Genomic DNA, 15,715 nt, shown 5'->3' with positions numbered 1-15,715 from the left:
CCATCTTTCTAGAAAAGGGAACATGATTCAGATGGCAGAAGAAAGAACTTAGAGGACAAACCAAGAGCCATGGAAAATTATTCCCAGTGAGAAACCAAACCAAGGAACTTTCAACATTTTCCCAGCAGGATTTCAGACCTACTATAGACAAGTGAGTTCCTTGTGTGTTCCACCCTTTTTAAAGAAGAACATGTCTAGCAGTTATTCTGCTAGGGACCAATGCTACTACACCATTATATATTGGAGTAGGGGGCAGATAAGTTGTCTCTAGTCTTACACATCTAAAGAGCTAGAAGGGCACCTGGCCGGCTCAGTAGGAAGAGCATGTGACTCTTGATCTCGAAGTCATGAGTTTGAACCCCACGAGGGGTACAGAGATTATTTTTAAAAATAAACTTTAACTTAAAAAAAATAAAATATAAAGAACTAGAGGAACAGTCCATAAAGAGCTTACTAAAGGAAGCTTACCTAAGGAGTCTTACCCGTACTTGGACTCGAACTTAGATGATGAGATTCTGGACTTTTTGAGATTCTATACTAGTATGAGATATCAATATCATGTATTGTTTTAAGCCTCCAAATTTTGCATTGTTATGCAGCAAAAATTTGTTCAATGTACTGTTTCATTAAAAAATAACTGGATAACACATCTTCCACTCCCACTCCCACAGTAACATACTGTATTTAACCCCTCACCATAAACAATTGAAAAACTAAACAAAATAGACAAAGCAACTATTTTCAAACACTGGACAATAGAAAAAACTGGAGTGAGATCCCTGTGAGAAGGGAAATAAATGTGTTAAGACTGCCTTCAACTTTGTGCCTAGAGGTACTTTTTAAACTACTATAGAGAGAAGGAGAACCGCAGCAGAGCACAGCCATCTCAAAGAATTAAAAGATGGCAGTCTCGCTGAATTGAAAAAACAAGACTCATGAGCTGAGTAAACACAGATGCGATTTCAGGGAGACTGAGGTGGCTGGATTTCAAGGAGCAGAGTACCAAGGGAAGTTACCAGAGAAATTGTTCCATGAATCTAAATAGTGGTCCCCTGGAGTATTTGGATGAGCACCAAACTTCACAGGCATAGGGTAAGACTCAGGATAGCACCAAAGGAACAACTACTGAGAAGCTATCAGTCGAAAAATTCTCACAGATCACATAGAGCTGAGAGAAGTTTGAATTGTGCCCCAAGTAGAAAGATCTTCAAGCACATGCTCCTCCAAAAGGATCGCAAGCCATAGCAGTAGGGCTAAACTAATCCTACAATAAAGGCTACTCTTTACCATAGAAATGTTTAAGAACAAGCCCAGACTCTGCCTTGAGGGAGCTGCACAGCAGAGCAATAGAAGGGACTAAATGCAGATAAAATTCCTGTCTTACAAGTCAGACAAACCGGCAATAGATTGCAAAGGGAGAGAAGAGTCATGGGGAGGAAAAGTTCTCCATGATCCCACATAAGTTGCAGACTCATTCCTGAGCCAGGCACATGACAGACCCAAACGGACAAAGAAAAAGCTTTGAGAATTTAACCAAACCAGTCTAAAACAAACGGTTGAGTGGCACATGCACAGGACAGGCCAAAAGAAGCAAGGCAAAGGTCTTGAAAACTGAAATGATACTAAAACCACCCATACCAAATCAGGATTAAGAAGGTAAAGTAGAAAGATTCTGAACTTGTCTCCTCCTAAAGACACACTAAGGCTCCAACTACATTTAGAGCAACTCTGAGAATGACCAGAAGACTAGCAGAACAATACTTCCACAGCTTAAGATGTAAAGAAAAAGCCACATCAAGAAGGGCAGAGTGGGCAGAGATGCAATCTGACTGGGACTCACAATGTTAGCACAGGACCCCCCCAAGTGGAAGGGATATCAAAGGCACAAAAGTACACTCTGAGGAAGGGTTCAAACCCTACAGAGAGCACCTGCTCCCCACACACTTATGTCAAGGAGATGAGTAGGGACTCATCTGGCTTTGCAATGTCTGGCTTTGAAAATCAGCAGAGCTTAACTCTAGGAGCTTTAAAGTCATTGAGGCTTAATTTCAGAACAGGAGGGCTACCAAAAAAGCAGGATTCTTGCTTTTAAAGAGCCCACCACAGACTCACTTGCTCCAAGAGCCATCACAGAGGCAGCAGTTTGAGAGGTGCCTGAGCTGTAGTTTTAAAAGTTGTGTTGACTAGAGTCACCTGGGTGGCTCAGTCAGTTAAGCACCCAACTCTTACTTTCTGCTCAGGTCATGATGTCACAGTTCATGGATTCAAGCACCATGTCAGGCTCTGCAATGACAGCACAGAGCCTGCTTGGGATTCTTTCTCCCTCTCTGCTCCTCCCTCGCTCTCTCTCCTAAAGGAAAACAAAAGCATTTAGTAAACTCTTGGATATTGGTCTTAGCAATATTTTTTGGATCTGTCTCCTCAGGCAAGGGTAACAAAACCAAAAATAAATAAAAAACACTACATCAAGCTAATGTTTTTGCACAGCAAAAGAAACCATCAACACAACAAAAAGGCAACCTAAGGAATAGAAGATACTTCCAAATGATAAAACTGATAAAGGATTAGTATCCAAAATATATTTAAAGAACTCATACAACTCATTACCAAAAAAACATTCTAGGGGCGCCTGGCTGGCTCAGTCAGTTAAGTATCTGACTTTGGCTTGGGTCATGATCTCGCGTTTTGTGAGTTTGATCCCCATATCAGGCTCTGTGCTAACACTCAGAGCCTGGAGCCTGCTTCAGATTCTGTGTCTCCCTCCCTTTCTGCCCCTCCCCTGCTCCAGCTCTGTCTCTCCCTCTCTCCCTCAGAAATAAAAAATAAACATTAAAAAAAATTTTTTAATAAAAATAAAAAGAAAACATTCTGATTTAAAAATGGGCAGGGGCGCCTTGATGGCTCAGTCGGTTAAGCATTCAACTTGGGCTCAGGTCATGATCTTGGCAGTTCGTGGGTTCGAGCCTCGCTTAGGGCTCTGTGCTGACAGCTCAGAGCCTAGAGCCTGCTTAGGATTCTGTGTCTCCTTACCTCTCTGCCCTTCCCCCACTTGTACTCTGCCTCTATCTCAAAACAAATACTAAAAAAATAAAATAAAATGGGCAGAGAACCTAAAGAGACTTTTTCCAAAGAAGGCATACAGAGAGCCAACAGACACATGAAAAGATGCTCAACATTACTAATCATCAGGGAAATGAAAATCAAAATCTCAACAGGATATCAGCTCATACCAGTCAGAAAGTCTGGTATCAAAAAGACAAGAAATAGGGCCACCTGGGGGCACCTGGGTGGCTCAGTCAGTTGAGTATCCAACTCTTGATTTTGACTCAGGTCACAATCTCACTGGTCGTGAGTTTGAGCCCCATGTTGGGCTCTGCACTGACAGCACAGCGCCTGCTTGGGATTCTCTCTCTCTCTCTCAAAATAAAGAAATAAACTTTAAAAGATAAACAAAATAAAATACAGAGCCTGGGTGGCTTAGTTGTTTGTGCAGCCAACATCAGCTCAGGTCATGATTTCACAGCTCCTGAGTTTGAGCCCCACATTGGGCTCTCCACTCTCAGTACAGAGCCCACTTTGAATCCTCTGTTTTCCTCTCTCTCTGCCCCTCCCCTGCTCACTCACTCACTCTCTCAAAAAATTAAATTAAATTAAATTAAAATAAAAAAGAAATAGGGGCACCTGGGTGGCTCAGTCAGTTAAGCATCGAACACTTGATTTCAGCTCAGGTCATGATCTTGTGGTTTGCAAGATCAAGCCTCGAGCCCCAGGTCAGGCTCCATGTTAACAGGGCAGAGCCTGCTTTGGATTCTCCCTCTCCTTCTCTCTCTGCCCCTCCCTCCCTTAAAAATAAACAAGCTTTTTTTAAAAAGGCAAAAAATAATAACTGTTGATGAGGACGTGGAGAAAAAGGAACCATCATGTGTACTATTGTTGAGAATGTAAATTGGTGCAGCCACTATGGAAAATAGCATGATGATTCCTCAAAAAATTAAAAACAGGCTTCCTATTTTTGTTTTTTTATTTATTTTTTTAAGGTTTTATTTATTTGGGGGGGGGGGGGCGGGCAGAGAGAGAAAGGGAGAGAGAATCCCAAGCATGCTCCACATTGTCAGTGAGAAGCCCAATGCAGGGCTCAAACTCACAAACCATGAGATCATGACCTGAACCAAAACCAAGAGTCGGACGCTCAACCAAGTGAGCCACCCAGACACTCATTTTTTTTTTTTTAAGTTTTTTATTTATTTACTTTGAGAGAGAGACAGAGGGAGTGAGCAGGGGAAGGGCAGAGAGGGAGAGAGAATCCCAAGCAAGCTCCACACTGTCAGTAAGGAGCCCAATATGGGGCTCAAATCCATGAACCCTGAGATCATGACCTGAACCAAAACCAAAAGACGGACGCCTAACCGACTGAGCCACCCAGCCGCCCTGAAATAGGCTTCCTGTTTGGGGGAGGGTGTGGGAAAAGGACAGCAGGAGCCACATACAGCCATGAAGTGGTAAGAAGCTCCTCAAGCACCCAAAGAAGCAGGCTAAGGAGATAGAAGAGGAAGATAAAGCATTCAAGCAGAAACAGAAAGAGGAGCAGAAGAAACTTGAGTAGCTAAAAGCACAGGTTGTAGGGAAAGGACGCCTGGCCACAGGTGGAATTAAGAAATCTGGCAAAAAAGTAAGTTGCTCCTTGGCCTCAGGCAATGGTGATCTTTAATTCCATTCCTGTTTAAACGTCTGGATTCCCTGTCATAGCATCTGTTGCCACCTATAGCTAGAATGAAGTGTTGTCTTAGTTGTACATTTAAGAATAAACTTTTGTAAAAATTAAATAAATGAATAAACCAAGCAATCAAAACAAAAATTAAAAATAGACAACAGCCAAAATACGGAAGCCACGTTTCCATCCATAGATGAATGGATAAAGAAGATGTGGTTAATACATGCAACAGAGTATTATTCAGCCATAAAAAAAGAATGAAATCTTGCCAATTGCAACAATGTGCATGCATCTAAGGAGTATACTACTAAGTGAAACAAGTCAATCAGAGAAAGACAAATACCGTATGATTTCACATATATGTGGAATCTGAGAAACAAGACAAAGAAAACAAACAAACAAACCAAAAAAAAACTCTTAAATATAGAGAACAAACTGGTAGTTACCAGAGGGAAGGTAGGTGGGGTGACAGGTGAAATAGATGGAGATTAAGACTATATTTATCGTGATGAGCACCAAGTAATGTATAGAACTGTCAAATCACTATATAGTACACCTGAAACTAATGTAACATGTACATTAATTATACAAGAATTTAAAAATAAGTTAATTTTTTTTTAATTAAAATTAGAACCACCATATGATCCAGCAATTCTATATCTGGTTATTGATCCAAAGAAAACAAAACCACTACATTGAAAAGATAAATGCACCCCTATGTTCACTACAGCATAATTATTAATAGCCAATATATGGAAGCAATCTAAGTATCCACTAATAGATGAATGGATAAAGGAAATGCAGTGCATGTGTGCACACGTACATGCGCACATGCATGCGCGCACACACACACACACACACACACACAGCACCCTGGAATATTACTCAGCCATAAAAGAGAATGAAATCTTTTGCCATTTATAATAACGTAGATAGACCTAGAGGGTATTATGCTAAGTGAAATAACTCACACAGAAAAAGACAAATACTGTATGATTTCACTGTATGAAATCTAAAAAACAAATGAATAAATAAAACAAAATAGAAACAGAATCTAAATACAAAGAACAAACTGGAGGTTGCCAGAAGGGAAGGAATATGGACTCAGCAAAATAAGTTAAGGGGATTAAGAGGTACAAAGTTCCAGTTATAAAATAAATAAGTCACTGGGTTTATATAAAGTACAACAGAACAAATATAGTCCATAATACTTTAACAACTTCATATGGTGACAAATGATAACTAGACTTTTCATAGTGAGTACTTCATAATGTATATAAATATCAAATCACTATAATGTACACCCAAAACTAATATAGTATTGTACGTCAGCAATACTTCAATTTAATTAAAAAAAAAAAAAAGGTGGGGGGAAGCTAACCACCACACACAGAAAGCAATACTGAACTTGTGGTCTGACCCTAACCAAATTGATAACCTGCTAAAAAAAAAAAAAAAAAGAAAAAAAACACCTTTCTCCAAAGAATGTAACAGAGATCAGGGTCTAACAAGATAACATGATAACATTCACAAAATCTAGGACAGAAACCAAAACTACAAGAGTCAGGAAAATGTGATGAACTTCAATAAAAATGACAACATGTTACAAGTAGATTACTCAGATGCAGAAGTTATCAAAGATTTTAAAGCAGCTATTATAACTAAGCTTCAGGAGGTAAAGGTAAAGAAACATGAAATAAGGGGAAAGAGAGATTCTCAGTACAGAAACTATGTAAGTAAAAGATATATTGAAAAATACACTATGGGGCGCCTGGGTGGCGCAGTCGGTTAAGCGTCCGACTTCAGCCAGGTCACGATCTCGCGGTCTGTGAGTTCCAGCCCCGCGTCAGGCTCTGGGCTGATGGCTCGGAGACTGGAGCCTGTTTCCGATTCTGTGTCTCCCTCTCTCTCTGCCCCTCCCCCGTTCATGCTCTGTCTCTCTCTGTCCCAAAAATAAAATAAAAAAAAAATAAAAAAAAAATACACTAAGCCTGGACAGGCTCATTATTAGAAGAGACACGACAGAGAACATAATCAGTAATTATGAAGGTAAATAAACATAAATTATATCCAATCTGAAGAACAGAGAAAGACTGGAAAGAAAATAATAATCTCAGGGACATATGGAAGTATCAAAAGTCTAACATACATGTCATTGGAGGCCCAGAAGAGGAGAATAGAAAGAGATTGAGGCAGAAAAATATTTGAATAAGCTTGACAAATTTGGAGCAACATGTAAATTACTTTGAATATAGCATCACTGTGTGCTCAAATTCTACATGACCTAACAGAATAGCGGCCCTCCAAGCAAAAACACTTCAATAGTGATGCAGAGTTCAAATTTCCCCCTGAAACATCAGACAATAATCTGGATTAATGACCTCTAAACCTCAGATTACACACTCTTATCAGTAAAAAATTAAGCAATCAGCCCACAGACATATTAATCCATAAATTACATATGGACTACTAAATACTAATCTAATATAAAAATATAAAATAAGAGGGGTGCCTGGGTGGCTCAGTTGGTTAAGCATCCAACTTTGGCTCGGGTCATGACCTCAAGGTTCATGGGTTCAAGCCTGGTGTCAGGCTCTGTGCTGACAGCTCAGAGCCTGGAGCCTGCTTCTGATTCTGTGTCTCCCTCTCTCTCTCTCTCTCTCTCTCTCTGCCCTTCCACCACTCACACTCCGTCTCTCTCAAAAATAAACATTAAAAAAAAACATTTAAAAAAATTTTTAAATAAGAAAAAGAAATTAAGGTAAAGAGATAAGCAATTTTTTGAATTTTTATACTGATACAAAAAATCCATCTGCACTCTTCTCTAAATTATTGTCTTTTTTAAAAAGTGAAAGCAATGTGAATAAATACCCATTTTTTTTCAATCTTGGCTTAAACTATGATACACCAATTAGGTCTACTCTTAGTTTTAATGTCAAAACAAATTAGAATAGGAGTACACAAATATATGTATTTGTGTACAATTGTAAGATGAGATTCATTGGCTTTGCCAAAATTCTGTTATAATTTTCCAGTTTTTCTTACAAATTTATTATAAGTGTATTGTTTTTGAAATGTAAGTTCAAAACGTATAACTCATTTGAAGAAAATAGATTACAGTTTCGTTCCTGTGTTTTTCAAGGTACAACTTTTACAACACATACTTTTCAGCAACAAAGTGAGAAAATAATGTAAATATTTCCAAACACATCCATTTTCACACATAAATTTCATTCAAAAAGAAGTTCTTGGGTGCCTGGCTGCCTCAGTAAGTAGACAAAGCAACTCTTGATCTGGAGGTGGTAAATTCAAGCCCCACTTTGGGCACAGAGCTTACTTTTAAAAAAAATTTGTTTTTTAAAGTTCTTTGTCGCTCAGGGCTAAAATGCTACTTTTAAACACCAAAGGAAAGACTGTGTTAATATTTATGAAAATAACACTGAAAGTTACTCAAATGAAGAAAATTTATCTATAAAAGAAAAATGCCTATCTCATCTTTAAACTTAAGGTTTAAAAACTCTTATCATGCTATAACTACTGAACCTCTGAGTATTAAAAGATTTTTATAATCACTCCTCATCACAAAATTCTGCTAAGTCTACTATTTAAAATCTTTAAATCCACTTACTCAGGCACAAGTAAACACATCACAATAAACTGAAAGGAAATACAGAGGTGAGGTTTGGATTATCACCCCCCGCCCCCCAGGCTTCCTCAAGATGCCACACAAGCTATAAATCTCATCTGAACAGGGGCGCCTGGGTGGCTCAGTCGGTTAAGCGTCCGACTTCAGCTCAGGTCACGATCTCGCGGTCTGTGAGTTCGAGCCCCACGTCGGGCTCTGGGCTGATGGCTCAGAGCCTGGAGCCTGCTTCCAATTCTGTGTCTCCCTCTCTCTCTGACCCTCCCCGTTCATGCTCTGTCTCTCTCTGTCTCAAAAATAAATAAAACGTCAAAAAAAAAAAATTTTAATCTCATCTGAACAAATGAAGGGGACCACTGTGAAGCTAAATATTTTTCTCATTTTTTATTACTTTATCACCCATTAAGAGATGAATATAAATTCTAATACTTTTTTCATCTACATTAGTGAGTCACCTTAAGCATCCTACTTTGAAGACTACTGTTTTTTATTAGAAAGAAAATTTTATTAAAAAATGATTGTTTCTATGTTTGAAGTTACAATCCAAGTTTTACCAAGTTTCCAAGGGGAAATTACACAGATGGCTTGGATACCTTTCTCAAAATTAAGGATAAATATATGAAATTATCTAAAAGTAGGATGAAACTTTTTCTGGAAAATGAATAGTGTTTCCCCTCTTACTGACAGGATTTCACTTAATGTTAACAACACTGAAAGGTAGATACTAATATTTACTTCTTGGAGGGGCGGCGCCTGGGTGGCTTAGCTGGTTAAGCATCTGACTATTTCAGCTCAGGTCATGATCTCATGGTTTGTGAGTTCAAGCTCCACACTGGACTCCACACTGACATCACAGAGCCTACTTGGGATTCTCTCTCTTCCTCTCTCTCTGACTCTCTCCCCCCTCTCAAAAATAAATAAATTTAAAAAGAATGTACTTTATTTTTTAGTCAACTTGCATTTGCTTTATTTCTAATAGCAGAATAACACTGAGTTTTAGAAATTTGTCGTCCATTCCCAAGCTTCAAAGTCAGCATTTACACCAAACATTTTTCTTCTTTCAAAAAACAACCATGCATTTAAGACAAAGAGACCAAGGGAGAAAGGAAGAAAATATTAACATGGATATGACTTAGTAACATCCATTCATAACTATCTTTTTTATTTCAGGAATAGAAAAAAGTACCCTTCCTAACTGTATTTGCCCTTTTTTATTTTCAGCATTTCCCCCACATTCTAATAAGAAATGCAGAATTCCATGGCTCCCTAAAAAGATAACAAAATATAACATTTTTTTGATGGCACAGTCATTCATTAGTTGTATCATTACTATTCTTTAGAAAATCAAACACAATTTTTTTTATTCTGTCTTCCATATTGTTAACATTCTCAGTTGTAACTTCCACTACCATTAAATGAGCCAAAACCACCCTCAAGATCTTTCTAGTATATTATTTCAAATGTACTAAGAAAGCTAGACAATCAATTTTAAAAATTAAGTGTTAAATATGAGTCAATAATAGAGCTGTTAAGTAGACTAATGGCTGCCAGGGGCTGAAAGGAAGGAGGAATGGGGAGTGACTGTTAGTGGACACAAGATCTGTTTCTGGGGTGACTAAAACATTCTCATATTAGTAGTACTAGCCATAAACTTTGTCAATACAATAAAAGTCACTGAATTGTATGCTTTCAAATACTGAGTTTTAAGGTATGTGAATTTTATCTCAATAAAAACAACTGAATTTAAAATACTAAGTCAACAAAGTCTTTTTTTTTTTTTTTTTTTTTTTTTTTGATAAAGCATTTGCACCAGCATGCACAAAAGAGAGCAAGGGAAGGACAGAGGGAGAGGGAAAGAATTTTATGCAGGCTTCATGCTCAGCATGGAACCTGAAACAGGGCTTAATCTCACAACCATGAGATCCTGAACTGAGCCAAAACACGACCGTGAAATCCTGACCTAAGATGAAATCAAGAGTTGGACAGTTAACCAACTGAGCCACCCAGGCAGCCCAGCCACTTCTTGGGCAGTCTGAATACAGCCCTCTGTTAAATATTCAAACGCTCTCACTTTCCAGTTTGGGGCAGGTGCAGTTATATAGTGGCAAGACCTGGAACATTCAAGAGCAGAGGTTACTGGAGATGATGGCTGGACATCTCTTTCTTTTATAGTTTCAGAGCCTCTCTATAAATCTCCTTCACAATTTGGTAGTCTTGAGTTGAACTTCAGCTCAAGGTTCTAAGCACAAGCATTCTGCCTACCCTTAAAAGTCACATCATCTCATTTCTGCCACACTCCGTAAATTGAAAGCCACAAAAACCCTTCTGGTTTCAAGAGGAGGGAACATTAATTCTATTCACAATGTAGGAAGAACATGAGATGAAAGATATTGTTGCATTCATCTTTGCAACATACTATCTGACTCAGGGATGATTTTTCAGTAATCAAGGTTGCCCAAATTCTGACCTCTAACATCAGTGGTATATCACTAACACTGCATATACTACTTTACTAATGTAGTATATAATTTAAACATATGTACTAAAACTGAAATTTAAAAAGACAAATTTTTTTTAACGTTTATTTATTTTTGAGACAGAGAGAGACAGAGCATGAATGGGGGAGGGTCAGAGAGAGGGAGACACAGAATCTGAAACAGGCTCCAGGCTCTGAGCTGTCAGCACAGAGCCCGACACGGGGCTCGAACTCACGGACCGCGAAATCATGACCTGAGCCGAAGTCGGCCGCTTAACCGACTGAGCCACCCAGGCGCCCCTAAAAAGACAAATTTTTAAATCTAGACAGAAGCTATTATTTCCTTGCTTAATCCACTTTAGAAATCACTCTTAAGAGTGATGAAGTTTCAATTCCTACAAAAGGATATTTCAATCAAATAAACCATGGTTTTTGAAGATAAAACTGTTAAATAAAAATATTGATGGGGCTCCTGGGTGGCCCAGTCAGTTAAGCATCCTACTCTTGATCTCAGCTGAGGTCATGATCTACAGCTTGTGAGTTCCAGCCCTGTGTTACGCTCTGCTGACGATGCAGGAACCTGCTTGGGATTCTCTCTCTCCTTCTCTCTCTCTCCCCTTCCTCCTCTCATGCTCTCTCTCAAAATAAATAAATATTTAAAATATATAGAGAGAGAGACAAGGAAAAATAAGACCAGATACTGTATTTCACCAATTTTAAGGCTCTTTTAACATTCATATTTCAAGTATCTCTAAGAATGCATATAACATACAGAGGTACCTTGTTAACCAAGCAGCAGCCCTGTAGAAATTTGGTTATTTCTACTGGTAAGACTGGACAATGCAACCATTCTTGTCAAAAACCATTTAAGTATCATTTGAGAAAGGATTGAGTCCTAGTTCTTTGTCTTAAAAAGCACCCCATTAGTACCTTCTGATAAAATCAAGAAAGTACCAGCATCAAAATTTGCAAATAGGTGAATGACTTGCAAGAACATCCCAGAGAGGGGTGTTGGGTGGCTCAGTCAGTTAAGCATCCAATTTTGGCTCAGGTCATGATCTCATGGTTCTTGAGTTCGAGCCCCACATCACTGCCCTGCACTGACAGCTCAGAGCCTGGAGCCTGCTTTGGATTGTGTGTCTCCCTCTCTCTCTGCCTCTCTATCAAAATTAAATAAAAATAAACTTTAAAAAAAAAAAAAGGTGATTTAGGGCTGCCTGGGTGACTCAGTTAAGCATCCGACTTTGGCTCAGGTCATGATCTCATGGTTCATGGGTTTGAGCCCTGTGTCGGACACTGTGCTAACACTTGAAGCCTGGAACCTGCTTCGATTCTGTGCCTCCCTCTCTCTCTCTACCCCTCCCCAATTGGCACTCTTGTCTCTTTCAAAAATAAATATTAAAAAACAATTTTTTTAGGGGGTGCCTGAGTGGCTCAGTCAGTTAAGCATCCAACTCAGTTTCAGCTAGGTCATGATCTCGTGGTTCCTGAGTTCAAGCCTTGTGTGAGGCTCTTCACTGACAGTGCAGGGACTCCTTGGGATTCTCCCTCTCCCCCTCTTTCTGCCCTTCCCCCACTCTTGTTCACTCTACTCAAAATAAATAAACATTTTAAAATTTTTTCTTAAGTGATTTAGTAGCGCCTGGGTAGCTCAGTCAGTTGAGCATCCAACTCTTGATTTCGGTTCTAGTCATTATCCCAGGGTCATGGGATTGAGCCTCTAGTCAGGCTCCTCACTGACCATGGAGCCTGCTAAAGATTCTCTCTCTCTCTCTCTCTCTCTCTCTCTCTCTCTTTCTCTCTCTCTCTCTCTCTCTCTCTCTCCCCCCTACCCCTCTCCCCTACCCACATGCTCTCTCTCTCTAAAATAAAAATAAATAATCAAAATATAAAAATAAATGTTTAAAAAATTATTTAGAACATTTGGACTAAGAATATCAACAGTTTCAGATATATCTTAAACAATTTATGTTGCTTATACTTGTCTTTACATGTATGCAAAGAAATGACATATAGTAAAAAATTTCACTTCCAACTAAGGGTGTTTTTAGTAAGTATAGAATACCTCACTGACAACAAGTAACAACCAGTTACAAGATATAATAGGTGAGAAAATCCCATTTACAATAGCACCATAAAAGAGAAAATAAATTAAGAATAAACTCAGGGCTCCTGAGTGGCTCAGTTGGTTGAGCATCCAACTTCGGCTCAGGTCACGATCTCATGGTTTGTGGATTGGAGCCTCACGTTAGGCTCTGTGCTGACAGCTCAGAGCCTGGAGCCTGCTTCGGATTCTGTGTCTCCCTCTCTCTCTGCCCTGCCCCTGCTCATGCTTGGTCTCTCTCTGTCTCAAAAATCAATATAAAAAAAATTTTTTTTAATTTTCTTAAAGAATAAACTTAACAAAAAGTCTATATGAAGAAAATAATAAACTTTCCCAAAAGGAACAAAAGTAGACTTGAACAAATGGAAAGATATTCCATGCTCTAGGTTAAAATGCCTCAATATAATTCTACCTAATATATTTAATAAATGCAATGTGTTCCCAATAAAAATACCAATGAGGTTTTTTGTTTTGTTTTGTTTTGAGAGAGATAGAGAGATAGAGCATGAGCAGGCAGGGGCAGAGAGAGAGGGAGACACAGAATCCAAAGCAGGATCCTCTGAGCTATCAGCACAGAGCCCGAAGCAGGGCTCAAACCCACAAACCATGAGATCATGACCTGAGCTGAAGTCAGACGCTTAACCAACTGAGCCACCCAGGCACTCCCCCAATGACCTTTATAATGAAACTGGACAAGTTGATACTAATGTTAACATAGAAAAATAAATTTCCAAGATTCAGCTAGGAAAACATTCTAAAAAGAACTATGAAGACAGACTAACTCTACCAGATACTAAAATATACTACAAAACCTCTAAAATGGACAAAGAGAAAAGTTCAGAAACAGACCAACAATTTAAAATATCAGGTATATTAAAAAGGTGATATCCTAAATCATCTGGGTGAAGTTGGTCTTTAGTACTGGGACAAATAAGTAGCCACTTGGAAAAAAGATAAATTAGATCCATTCTTCATACCACACAGAAGAAGGGATTAGAAACCCCCATGTAAAAAACGAAACTATACAATAGCAAACAATGGGCAAATTTCTATATAAGCTGAATTCAGGGAAAGCCTTCAAAAATTCAACCATAAAAAAGGAAAATATTACTAAATTTAACTGTATTAAAATAAAGTATTTTGATGGCAAAATACCATAAACAAAAATACAAAGAGCAAACTAGGAGAAAGTATTTGCAACATATATCTAAGAAAACTAGTATCCCTCACATGCAAAAATATTTTTTTAATTGTAGGATAAAAGACCAAAAATTCTATTTAGAAAAATGGATGAAAGACATAAATATACATAAATTTACAAAAAAGATATAAAAATGGTCCTTAAACATGTGAAAAGATATTAAAAACTCACTTACAATAAGAGAAATAAAAATTTTAAACTCCACTGAAATAAGGTTTCTCACCCATCAGACTAGCAAAAACATAAGAAACTTGACAAGATATGCTGTGAGTAAACACATATATTGCTAGTGGGAATGCAAAATGGTTCAGCCCACATGAGGGTGAATATTATCTACTATCTAACAAAACTACAATTGCATTTACACTTCTACCCATCTATTCCACTTCTAAGAATATATCTTAGAGGTATATCTCCACAATACAAAAACTGATTTGAACAAATCAAAAGTTATTTATCACAGCATTGTTTGAAAATATTGGGAACTACCTAAATGTCCAAGAATGGGAGATTAGTTTAATAAACAGTGGCATATACACACAAAAGAAAACCATTCACCCATAAAAAATAATGAGGAAGAGCCTAAGGAATAATACAGAGTGATTTCAATGAGCAACTGTTAAGTGAAAACAGAAAAGTTCAAAAAAATGTATGCTGGGTGCCAAGACCATTCAAAGGGGAAAGGACAGTCTTCTCAACAAATGGTTCTGAGAAAACCAAATATCCACATGCAAAAGAATGAACTCAGACCCTAACCTTATACCATATACAAAAATTAACTCAAAACGGATCAAAGATCTAAATGTCAGACCTAAAACTGTAGAAAACTTAACACAGGGCAAAAGCTTCACAACACTGGATTTGGCAATGATTTCTTGGATATGACAATAAAGGCACAGGAAACATTAGAAAAAATACACAAACTGGGCTTCATGAAAATTTTAAAATTTTTGTGCATCAAAAAAGACACTATCAAGAGAGTGAGGGGCGCCTGGGTGGCTCAGTCGGTTGAGCGTCCAACTTCAGCCCAGGTCATGATCTCGCGGTCCGTGGGTTCGAGCCCCGCGTCGGGCTCTGTGCTGACAGCTCGGTGCCCGGAGCCTGTTTCAGATTCTGTGTCTTCCTCTCTCTCTGACCCTCCCCTGTTCATGCTCTGTCTCTCTCTGTCTCAAAAATAAATAAACATAATTTAAAAAAAAAAAAAAAAAGAGAGAGTGAAATGGCCGGGTGCCTGGGTGGGTTAGTCGGTTGAGTGTCTGACTTCAGCTCAGGTCTCACCTTCATGAGTTCAGGCCCTGCATTGGACTTGCTGCTGTCAGCACAAAGCCAGCTTTGGATCCTCTGTCCCCACCCCCCTCTCTCACCCTCCTCCACTCATGCTTGCTCTCTCTCAAAAATAAATAAACATTAAAAAAAAGAGAGTGAGTTGGGGCACTTCAGTGGCTCAGTCAGTTAAGCGTCTGACTTCAGCTCACGTCATGATCTCGCAATCCATGGATTCAAATCCTGTGTCGGACTCTGTGCTGACAGCTCAGAGCCTGGAGCCTGCTTTGGATTCTCTGTCTCTCTTTTTATCTCTG

General features: G+C 38.6%; 1 protein-coding gene and 1 pseudogene across 3 annotated transcripts in view; one reads left to right on the top strand and one right to left on the bottom strand.

Annotated features, from left to right (window-relative positions):
* The window catches only part of LRBA (LPS responsive beige-like anchor protein), a 781,201-nt gene that overhangs the window by 726,252 nt on the left and 39,234 nt on the right, over positions 1 to 15,715 (bottom strand). The window lies entirely within an intron of this gene.
* On the top strand, positions 4,496 to 4,746 carry LOC122237942 (annotated as a pseudogene).

This window comes from Panthera tigris, chromosome B1 (assembly GCF_018350195.1).
Source record: "Panthera tigris isolate Pti1 chromosome B1, P.tigris_Pti1_mat1.1, whole genome shotgun sequence".
Classification (NCBI taxonomy): Eukaryota; Metazoa; Chordata; class Mammalia; order Carnivora; family Felidae; genus Panthera; species Panthera tigris.
Note: the sequence above shows the minus strand (reverse complement) of the source record. Positions and strands in the feature narration are given on the sequence as shown.